The sequence below is a fragment of the Nerophis lumbriciformis genome, linkage group LG33 (assembly GCF_033978685.3).
Source record: "Nerophis lumbriciformis linkage group LG33, RoL_Nlum_v2.1, whole genome shotgun sequence".
In the NCBI taxonomy this organism is placed as follows: Eukaryota; Metazoa; Chordata; class Actinopteri; order Syngnathiformes; family Syngnathidae; genus Nerophis; species Nerophis lumbriciformis.
Window position 1 is genome coordinate 18,389,973 of NC_084580.2, and position 10,680 is coordinate 18,400,652.

Here is a 10,680-nt window from a genome sequence, read left to right on the forward strand (position 1 = left end):
AGAGCCATTCCAGTTGGTGCATCAGAAGCTCTCGCCAGCTTGTACGCAGATGATTTAATTGTCACTCTAATGAATCCCAAGCAGGACATGCCTAACCTTTTTTTCGGACTCAAAATATCTAAAAGTCCTAAATCATTGTTAAAATTAAACCTTCCAGAGACAAACTGAAATCCAACATAGAATACTGGAGAACCCTACCACTATCTATGAGTAAATGCCATAAAGATGGTATCCCTACCAACATTTTCGTACCTCTTCCAAAATCTACCAATTTTTACATCAAATTATAACTTTAAGAAAACAGATACAAACATTTTGGATTTTGTTTGGGGGTATAAAAAACATAGATTATCTAAAAAAAACCTATATTCAGATCTACCCGTGGTGGTTTGGGTCTTCCGATATTCAAACATTGTTATTGGGCAGCAAATGCTCGGGCATCAGCATACTGGCAATGGTGATCATTGACATACTGGCAATGGTGGTCATTAACATACTGGCAATGGTGGTCATTGGCAGACTGGCAATGGTGGTCATCAGACTATGAATTATTCAACTATGTCCCTTTGTGGATACAATTTGAATTGATGTCCCTAATAAAGCCATATGCCTCCTTGACATCTTTACTTTTTACTCAGGCTTCATCTATCAAGTCAGTAAGTCATAGTTTTGTTGTAAGAAATTCTCTTAGGATCTTAATGCAAATAAAAAACATTTATAAAGTTCCAAATATATGAATCCATACACCAGTCTGCCATAATCTTGTCTTTACCACAGCATTATTGGACAAGACATGTGCAGCATGGCATAGGAAGGGGCTAAGATGTCTACAGGATTTCAATATTGATGGAAATGTTGCTTCCTTTGGCCAATTGCAAGAAAAGTATAGTTTATCTAACTCATTTTTTCAGATATATGCAACTTAGACATTTTGTAAGCGAGAACATCCCTCATTTGAAACCAAAGAGAAAGGACATGCTCTCTTGGAATTATTTTCGATTTCTCCGAACAAAAAAATCTCCTCTCTACTTTTACATTCTGTTTTAGTAAAGAGCTTGAGTTGGCACTATCTATTAAGAGAGCATGGGAAAAAATAAATGGGTGATGGTCTCCCTAATGAGGTATGGACGACTGCACTTTCATACATTCATTAACAGGGCTCAACAAGGAGTTCCTTTCAAGTCTACTTTAAGCTAGTTCGGTGACGATCGCAAACATTTTCATCTGCTCGAATCTCATGCCAAACAAAGTATCATCGATATGTATCGTTGAGTAGTATGCTAATTTTTGATTTGAGTTGTATTTTTTTGTTGGCTGTGATGTAATTTGGGACGTTTTATGGCCAAAAGTCAGTCATGCTAATTTTCGTAATTCAGTGATCGAAGCAGCTCCTATTTTCCCATCAAGCAGTTGTTTGAACATTCAGTTGACACATTAGAGCGCACAAAAGAACACATAGCCACTCAGGCCCAAGAGAAAAGTCAAATAAAAGTTGAATCACCTCACAATCAGCCATCATCATGGAATGAAACACAACATTATAAACCACCAGATGTGAGCTCCATTCAACACTCACATCTCCAGACAGAGCACAATGACCACAGAGTTGGCTTTGTTTCTACCCTACAACAAAGGACGACACCTTCACGGCCAGAAGTCACATCAGTCACCAGTCCATCTTCAAACAACATACGAGACAATCACCAAGATTACAAGTCAAGCTACAGTTCTCCTTTGCATCCAAGGTCCAGCCGTACACCTTGTCAGCCTGTCTACGATCAAGGGAATGTGGCAGACTTTGCAAGATATCTAGCTCACCGTGAGCTAGTCACAACGAGCCTGATAAAGTTCAGCGACCAGCCATGCAGTTACAGGGCATGGAAACAGTCCTTTGTGAACACAGTCAGAGGCCTCAACATAACGTCCAGTGAAGAAATGGATTTGTTGGTCACGTGGCTAGGCAAGGAGTCAGCTAAGCACGCAAAACGCATCAGGGCTGTCCATGTCAACTCCCCAGACAAAGGCCTAAAAAGGATATGGGACAGACTGGAAACATGTGACAGCGCACCCAAAATGGTTGAGGATTCACTGTTTGAACGGATCCACGGCTTCCCTAAAATCATCAACAGAGACTATTCAAAGCTCCATGAGTTGAGTGTTTTTCTCATAGAATTGGAGGCAGCCAAGGAAGATGGAGACCTGCCTGACCTTGCATATTTGGACACAGCGCGTGGGATAAACCCATTAGTTCAAAAGTTACCATTCAACCTTCAAGAAAAGTGGCTCAACGTTGGCACAAACTATAAATTACAACACAATGTAACATTTCCCCCCTTTTATGTTTTTGTTGACTTCATTGGAAAACAAGCTATAACTAGGAATGACCCAGGCTTCAAGTTTGCAGGTCAAATTGACACCTCAAAAGCAGACAAAGTCCAATGGAAGCAGATCCAAAATAGAAAAGTCTCAGTTCATAAAATCGATTTCCAGTCTACTGCCCCTCCTATTAATGACAAGCAACACTTTGAAGCTGATGATCCCGAGAAACAATGCCCTATTCATAAAAAACCTCACATGCTCCAGAAATGTCGGGCCTTCCGTACAATGCCGTTGGACCAAAGCAAGAATTCCTGAAAGAGAATGGCATATGTTTTAAGTGTTGCACATCCACTCAACACATAGCAAAAAACTGCAAATGTATTACTAAGTGCACTGAGTGTGAGAGCGCAAAGCACATTTCTGCACTTCATCCTGGACCTGCACCATGGATCCAGGTCCCAACACCCTTGACGAAGCTTGGCGGGGAGCAAGACTCAGAACCTTCAACTGAGGTCAGTGCTCGATGTACAGACGTATGTGGTGTGATCAAAGCTACAAATCCTGCTCAAAGATCTGCCTTGTTAAAATATATCCTAACGGCCGTCCTGAGAAATCCCTGAAAGTTTATGCAATCATCGACGAGCAGAGTAACAAGTCCCTTGCTCGTTCAGAGTTCTTTGAGATCTTCAACATTCAAAATCCTTCATCTCCATACACACTCCTAACCTGCTCTGGAGTGACGGAAACCACTGGGAGAAGAGCTTCAGGCTACAAAATTGAATCCATGGATGGAAAAGTGTGCCTCTCCTTACCAAGCCTCCTGGATTGTGATGATCTACCTAACAACAGATCAGAAATCTCAACACCTAATGCTGCAGCCAACCATACTCACCTCAAATCAGTTGCTAACCTCATCCCAGAGCTGGATCCTAGTGCGTCTATCATGCTTCTCCTTGGGAGAGACATTATTCCTGTCCACAAAGTGCGCAAACTTGACCTGGGATGGGTGATCGTTGGAAATGTAGGCTTGGGGGATGTTCACAAGCCGACCACAGTGAATAACTTCAACACCATTACGACTGAACAAAGGCGTACCACAGTCTTTAAACCTTGTCCTAACGTATTTCAAGTCAAGGAGAGACAGGGCCAGTTTCAAAGCCCTGAATACTCAAAGGTAACCTTCACAAAGAAATGTAAGCAAGATGACGTGGGCTCTACAGTGTTTCAGCAGACCAAAGATGACAACAAAGTCGGTCCATTCATTGATGACATCGCCTTCCTGCAAATCATGGAGAGGGGTTTGAAAAAGGACATAACCAACAGCTGGGTAGCTCCGCTGTCATTTAAGACTCCTAGCCCAAGCTTTCTGACAACAACAAAAACAAATCCTTTTTCCTCTCTGAGACGCAACTTTCAAAGAAAACCAGTGATGAAAGAGCACTTTTTTAGCTTCATGGAAAATATCTTTCAAAATGAACATGCTGAAATAGCTCCCCCACTCACATCTAATGAAGAAAGATGGTATTTACCGGCCTTTGGTGTCTACCATCCGAAGAAACCTGGGAACATCCGTGTGGTGTTTGACTCCAGCGCCCAATACTATGGTGTGTCACTAAACGACGTGCTGTTAACTGGACCCGACCTCAACAACACCCTTATAGGGGTACTCCTCAGGTTTCGCAAAGAAGCTGTAGCCATAACAGCAGACATTCGGCAGATGTACCACTGTTTCTTAGTCAGAGAAGATGACCGCAATTATCTCAGGTTTTTATGGTTCAGAAACAACAACTCATGTGAAGACATCATGGAATACAGAATGAGGGTCCATGTCTTTGGAAATGGTCCCTCTCCCGCAGTGGCCATCTACTGTTTAAGACTGAAAAATGCAGAGCCCGTTGTAAAGCAGTTGGTCAACCGCGACTTTTATGTAGATGATGGGCTAACGTCACTTCCCTATGTCGAAACTGTATTGAAGTTGCTCAAGAGGACGCAAGAGGTTCTGTCAGACTCAAACTTGAGGCTTCACAAAATCGCCTCAAATAAAGGAAAAGTTATGAATGCATTCCCATCTCAGGACCATGCCATCAACTTAAAGGACCTGGACTTCACTTCAGATACCCTGCCCATGCAACATAGTCTGGGACTTAACTGGGATCTAACGTCAGACACATTTATCTTTCAAGTAGCTGATGAGCAAAAGCCTTTGACCCGCAGAAGTGTCTTGTCAACTGTCAACAGCATCTATGATCCCCTAGGATTTCTTGCCCCTGTCACCATACAAGGCAAGCTGATCCTGCGTGAGTTCATGCAGAACAACGGAGATTGGGATGCACCTCTTCCTCAAGAAATGGAAGAGACATGGTCAATATGGCGATGCTCATTGAAAGATCTCAGCAATCTCCAGATCCCAAGAGTTTATACACAGGCCTCTCCTACAGCGCTGTCAAAAAGAGAGATAGTCATCTTTTGTGACGCTTCCACAAAGGCAATTGCAGCAGTTGCACACTTAAAACTAACAGAGAAAAATGGAACCAACCACGTGGGATTTCTCATGGGAATGGCCAAGCTTACACCCTTGTCAGAACAAACTGTCCCTAGACTTGAGCTTTGTTCTGCAGTATTAGCGGTTGAGCTTGCCGAGCTCCTCACCTCAGAGATGGACATGGAGGTTGACATCACTTTCTACAGCGACAGCAAGGTCGTTCTTGGTTATATCATCAATGCCAGACCTCTTGTACCAGTGTCCACCGACCCAGATGACCCCCAAATATTCTCACCAGCAACACTCCTCACACAAAAGGTCAGTCCCTCAACTGCTCCCGTAGGCGACTGGGTGAAAGATCTCCACCAGCAACAGTGGCGTCAAGTCCAGCATTTGGCTCAAACCTTTTGGGACAAATGTAAGAAGCAATACCTAGCCACACTTCAGCCACAAAGGAAGTGGCATTCACCCCACCCTAACCTCCTGCCTGGAAGTGTAGTGCTCCTCAAAGATGACCAACTGAAGAGAAACCATTGGCCTTTAGGACTAATTACACAAGTCTTCCCAAGCAAAGATGGCAGAGTTCGCAAAGTGGAGATAAAAATCTCCAGAAAGGATGGGACCAAAGTGTTCCTGTGGCCAGTCACAGAGACAATCCTGCTTATGGCACCAGAGAAGCCAAAGTATCCTTTGGGACAGTTTGGTAGTGGCGGGTTAATCCGCCAGGCGGGGAGTGTTCTGTCTTGTTTGTTGAATTTATTAATAATATATGTAAAATCAGTGTTTAAGTTCACTTTGGAAATCAACAGTAAGGTGCACTTCCTCCTTTAGACAGCAGGAGGCAGCATAGCCTAGTTTACAGTAATGTCCATGTTAACAGGGCTCAACAAGGAGTTCCTTTCAGGTCTACTTTAAGCTAGTTCGGTGACGATTGCAAACGTTTTCATCTGCTCGAATCTCATGCCAAACAAAGTATCATTGGTATGTATTGTTAAGTAGTATGCTAATATTGGATGGAGTTGTATTATTTGTTGGTTGTGATGTAATTTGGGACGTTTTATGGCCAAAAGTCAGTCATGCTAATTTTCGTAATTCATACAGTGAAGTGAATGTTAGCATAGTAGGCTAGTTTGTTGTAGAGCACTTAAATTACATATTTTGTGGCATTTATTTATCCATTTAAGTTCAATACACAGCACAATGTATGTTTTATTGTAGTATGCTTGTGTGTGTGTAATTGGCTGTGTGTGCATGTCTGTAATGTAAGCATCCTTCTGCTTGTATGCTTTCAGTTTTACCCTTTTTACGGTCAATAAACCTGTGGACTAGAAGACGTTTTTCAGAGTGTTTGATCAAGAAAAGGTGTTCGGGTAAAGCCAATATATATATACATATATATATTTCTTGGCCATTCTTCAGAGAATATGAATGATAACACAAAAACCTTTCTTCCACTCATGCTTAATGGTTGTGTGAAGCTATTTATTGGCAGACAACTTTGTTTACTCTTTTTAAATCACAATTACAAAAGAAAGTACCGTATTTTTCGGAGTATAAGTCGCACCGGCCGAAAATGTATAATAAAGAAGGAAAACAACATATAAGTTGCACTGGCAAACTATGAAAAAAACTGCGACTTATAGTCCGAAAAATACGGTAACCAAAAAAGATCAGTTATAATAATACATAATGTTGGATATAGAGAACATGCAAACACTTTATTTATTGAATGACAAATATTGAAATTCAACGATTTGGTGCAATTTGCAAACAGATAAAATGGTGTACAAAGCAAACTATAACCTGCTACCCAAGAATGTACAACAAGTATTCTCTACAAAAGAGGAGAAATATAACCTCAGAGAAAAATCTAATTGAAAACATTTGTATGCACTTATAACACTTAAAACCTTTAGCATATCTATCTGTATGTGGAATTAAATGATGGAATGGATTAACATAAGAAACCAATATGATCCAGTTTAAGAAACTGTTCAAAACGTACAAAGAAGAACAAATATGATGAACATCTTCAACCTTTTTTTTTTAGATAAGGATTATTTATGTATTTAATATTTGTTGACTTACTACGGTAGATTAATTATTTATTCACTGTTCTGTTACAGAGAACGAGGAAATGGGATACAATTGCTATGATATGAAAAGGGGTAGGATTAAGTAAGCTCTGCTTCTTCCTACTCCTTTTCAGACGTGCTGTCATGAAACAACTGGAAATATGTGATGCATTACATGTATCGTATGCATGTTCCACATAAACTGAACTGAAACTGAACGGCAATAACACGAGACAAAGTTCGCCCCTTTTAGGCTCATTACGTGACACGTACTTTTGTTTTTCATTCCAATTATGTTTTTTCAAGAGACGGTTGGCAACACTAAATTCACACTAAATAATTCAAACAGCTGGGAAAAAAAACTTATTTTATCTGTAAAAGTGTCTCACAATCTGCTGTATGTGCTTGTGTCTTTTTGACAGGAATACTTGAGACATTTGACACTTGTTTTGCATGACTGCAAGCTGAAAGTGTTATCATGTGTGTAATGACAAACCACCTCCAACAAAGAATGTATTTGAAAAGTTTTTACTGAATAAAACACCCAGAATGTACATGAAACATAGTACACATAAAACACTGAATATCAAGAGTATATGAACGGCCTACCTTGTTTACTTCCCAAATGACATCCTAGCCATGTTTGGCAATCAAGCAAAAATATGACTATGCAAAAAGGAACGGAAAAACAACAAATATTTAAAACAAATATAAATATATTTCACAACGCTTTGTCATAAAAATCTTGTGTCACTGTCTCCCTCCGTCACACTAACTGGTAGGGTTGGCTACCCAATTCAGTACTTTTGTAGGTAATGACCAAATTCCTTCGGTACTATCAATTCACGTAAAATCCAACGGTGCCGTAGTTCGTACCTTTGTTGCATGTGACGTCATGTCCGGTTTCAGACTGGTCATGTCTGGTTTCAGACTAAACACGTAAACAATCACTCAAGCAGCACTCAGGCCGGACTCAGCCAAACTCCCTCTAAGTCACCTTGCCATTTTCAACACCAACAAAGTGTGCTTAATAAAAAATACGCTCAAACCTAAAGTAATGCTACACCCTTTCAAAATGCGCTAGCTTAATGCTAATTTACATAGTATTAGCCATAGACAGGCGACTATTAGCATGAGCGATTTAACATGGCGATTTCAACACCTTTGCTTTGGTAAAGGAAACGAAAACTAATAATACAGTTAGAATTTTACAGTTTTGTGCAATGACGACAATACTTACAGTATTGACACTTTGTAGGGCGCAACCTAACAAATTCATCTTCCTGAAAAAAAGCTACTTTCTAGTTTGACAACATAGCATAAATAGTTATACAGTGCTGCCATCTAATGGTCTTGGAAGTGCAACTGCATTGCAAATGAGACTAATGTAACCAGAAAACAAGATATAACAACTGGACAGCAGTTCTCATAATCATCATTCTTAAATGTTACAACAAAAATTGATTATCAAACAATTAACATTAACATAAAAAAGTACCGAAAAATGGTGCTATTGTTCCAAAATATTTGTAAAAATAATGATGACATGTGACACAAGGTGATATTCACTGATAAGCAGCTGTCTTTTGGTTTGAAAAGGAAAGAAGACATCCTTGTCAATGTGATGACACGTGAGCCCCAAATGATGACATCACAACTACATGGACACAAAGATCAACATCAACATGATTCACTGGCAAAATATTGTTGACAAATGCAGATTGAAGGTATTTTCTCAGCCATAAACACCCAAAGAAGACATGATGGATGAGATGAGGAGCAATTAGTGCAGATGTGAAAGAAATGTCCAAGTGTGATGAGGTCCCTCAGCGATGGAGACATCTCTCTGTGTTCCAGTGCACAAAGCATCCTGGAGGAAGAAGATGACTCAGCACATTCCCAACAAAAGCAGGTGAATCCAAGTGCAGATGTTAGCATGTGGCAGAGTGAGAGCCAAGTTGAACATCATCTTCACACAAAGTCAGAAGAACATTTGGAGGTGCATGAAAAAGAAAAGTCCTCACTGTGTCTCACTCAGCCTTCAGCCTTCACGTCTCTCTGAGAGCTCGTTACCAGCGTCACCAGCTGTGGGAGCACAAAACGCACCGTGAGCTGGTTACGCTGCTCATGCAGAGCCAACACCTCACTCTGGTGAAGGAAGTCCATCCAGAAGGTGCATCTTCACTCATATCACATCTTTGCAGCTGTCAATTCAATCAGAAGCATCAAGAAGCAGAATTCTGCTCTTCTACTTCCTGACTAGTCTAAGACTAAGTCTCCAAACAGGTTAAGCTTGGCTTCAAGGCTCATGTGCAACCAGCCCTCCAGTGTCTTAGTCACCTAAGTGTCCCATTATTGATTGATTGATTGATTGATTGAGACTTTTATTAGTAGGTTGCGGTAGTAGTAGATTCTAGAGAGAAATCTCGTTCGTTGGTTGACCTTTTTGATTACCTTGGTTGCCATTTTATCACAGGAAAGATCAGCCTCTAGAATGGAACCTAGGTAGGTGACCTCATCCTTCCTGGTGATAACAATGTCACCCACTTTTATAGTGAAGTCATTGACTTTCTTAAGGTTGATGTGGGACCCAAACAGGATGGATTCAGTTTTACCCAAGTGTATGGATAGCTTAGTGCCATGCCTCTGTTTCCTTTCACTTTGCCCATTTCATCTTCTTCTTTTTTACTGGCTTCTTGATCTTTATTCTTGAGTCTGTTCTGTGTGAGATGCTAAATAATTGTGTGAATGCTCCAAACATTCACTAATATGGTTTTCTACACCAAAATTCATCTATTTATTATTAAACTTCTTCTTCTTGTTAAGATTTTGGCGCGTTCTACCTTCCATATTTTTCACCCGAATCAAACCGTTCCAACTTCAAACTGTTCAGCCTATTCGGGAATCGCAGGATTTCCCTTGACAAATTCCAAAAATTCCAAGATTTCCCAGAATTCCAGATTTTCCGGGACATTTTTCCCCATTCCAAATGAATTGGCCATTTTTCAAACTCCCACCGTTTCCACATTTTTCTACCTATTTAAACCATTCCACCTTCAACACATTCCACCATCCTGGAAATTCAAATTTCCCTTTTTTCCAAGTTAAAAACAATTCCAGGATTTTCCACAATTCCTGGTTTTCCAAAGCCCCATTTCAATTGTTTGCCCAATTCAAACAATTCCAACACCAACAAATTCAGCTCATTCAGGATATTCATGCTCCTAATCATTTCCTAAAAAAATCCCAATTTTCCAGGAAGTTCCCATTGAAATGAATGGGACATTTTTCCAAGTTGCGCAATTCCCACATTTTTCAATCTATTCAAAGCATTTCAACATTAACACATTCCTCTCATCCTGGACATTCAAACTAACAATTTCCCATGTTTCAAACAAAATTCCAGTTTTCCTGGGAATTCAAACTCTTCAACATTCAAACTTTCTTCTATTCTTACATTCATACTACATTCTGTCAGCATTTTAGTTCAACTTCAGCATTGGAGCATTCACACGCAATTCCTTCAGGAATTGCCTCATTTAGTTACATTTGTATCTCCTCCTCCTACTATTGTGGGGGATTGATAATCAGCATATATTCTGCACATACATGAAGACAGACACGCTTAATGGATTGCGCTCTCTATTTTGCTCATTTCAGAGACTCTGCACACAAATTAATTAGATCAGGTTTGCACATATTTTAATACACACAAACCTTTAGTAGATCAGGCCCTTGATGTTCGTTATCATGACGACTCATCAAAAGTTGGCTGTGATACTTTCTATTGCGTGCGCTTACACG

The 10,680-nt window shown here is 40.2% G+C and overlaps 1 long non-coding RNA gene across 1 annotated transcript in view; it reads right to left on the minus strand.

The window, feature by feature from the left end:
* Nucleotides 1–7,388: 7,388 nt before the first annotated feature.
* The window catches only part of LOC133575552 (uncharacterized), a 39,628-nt gene continuing 36,336 nt past the window's right edge, over nt 7,389–10,680 (minus strand). The window contains exon 2 of the long non-coding RNA XR_009811507.1: nt 7,389–8,038. This is a non-coding gene — a long non-coding RNA (uncharacterized lncRNA). The remainder of the gene's footprint in view (nt 8,039–10,680) is intronic.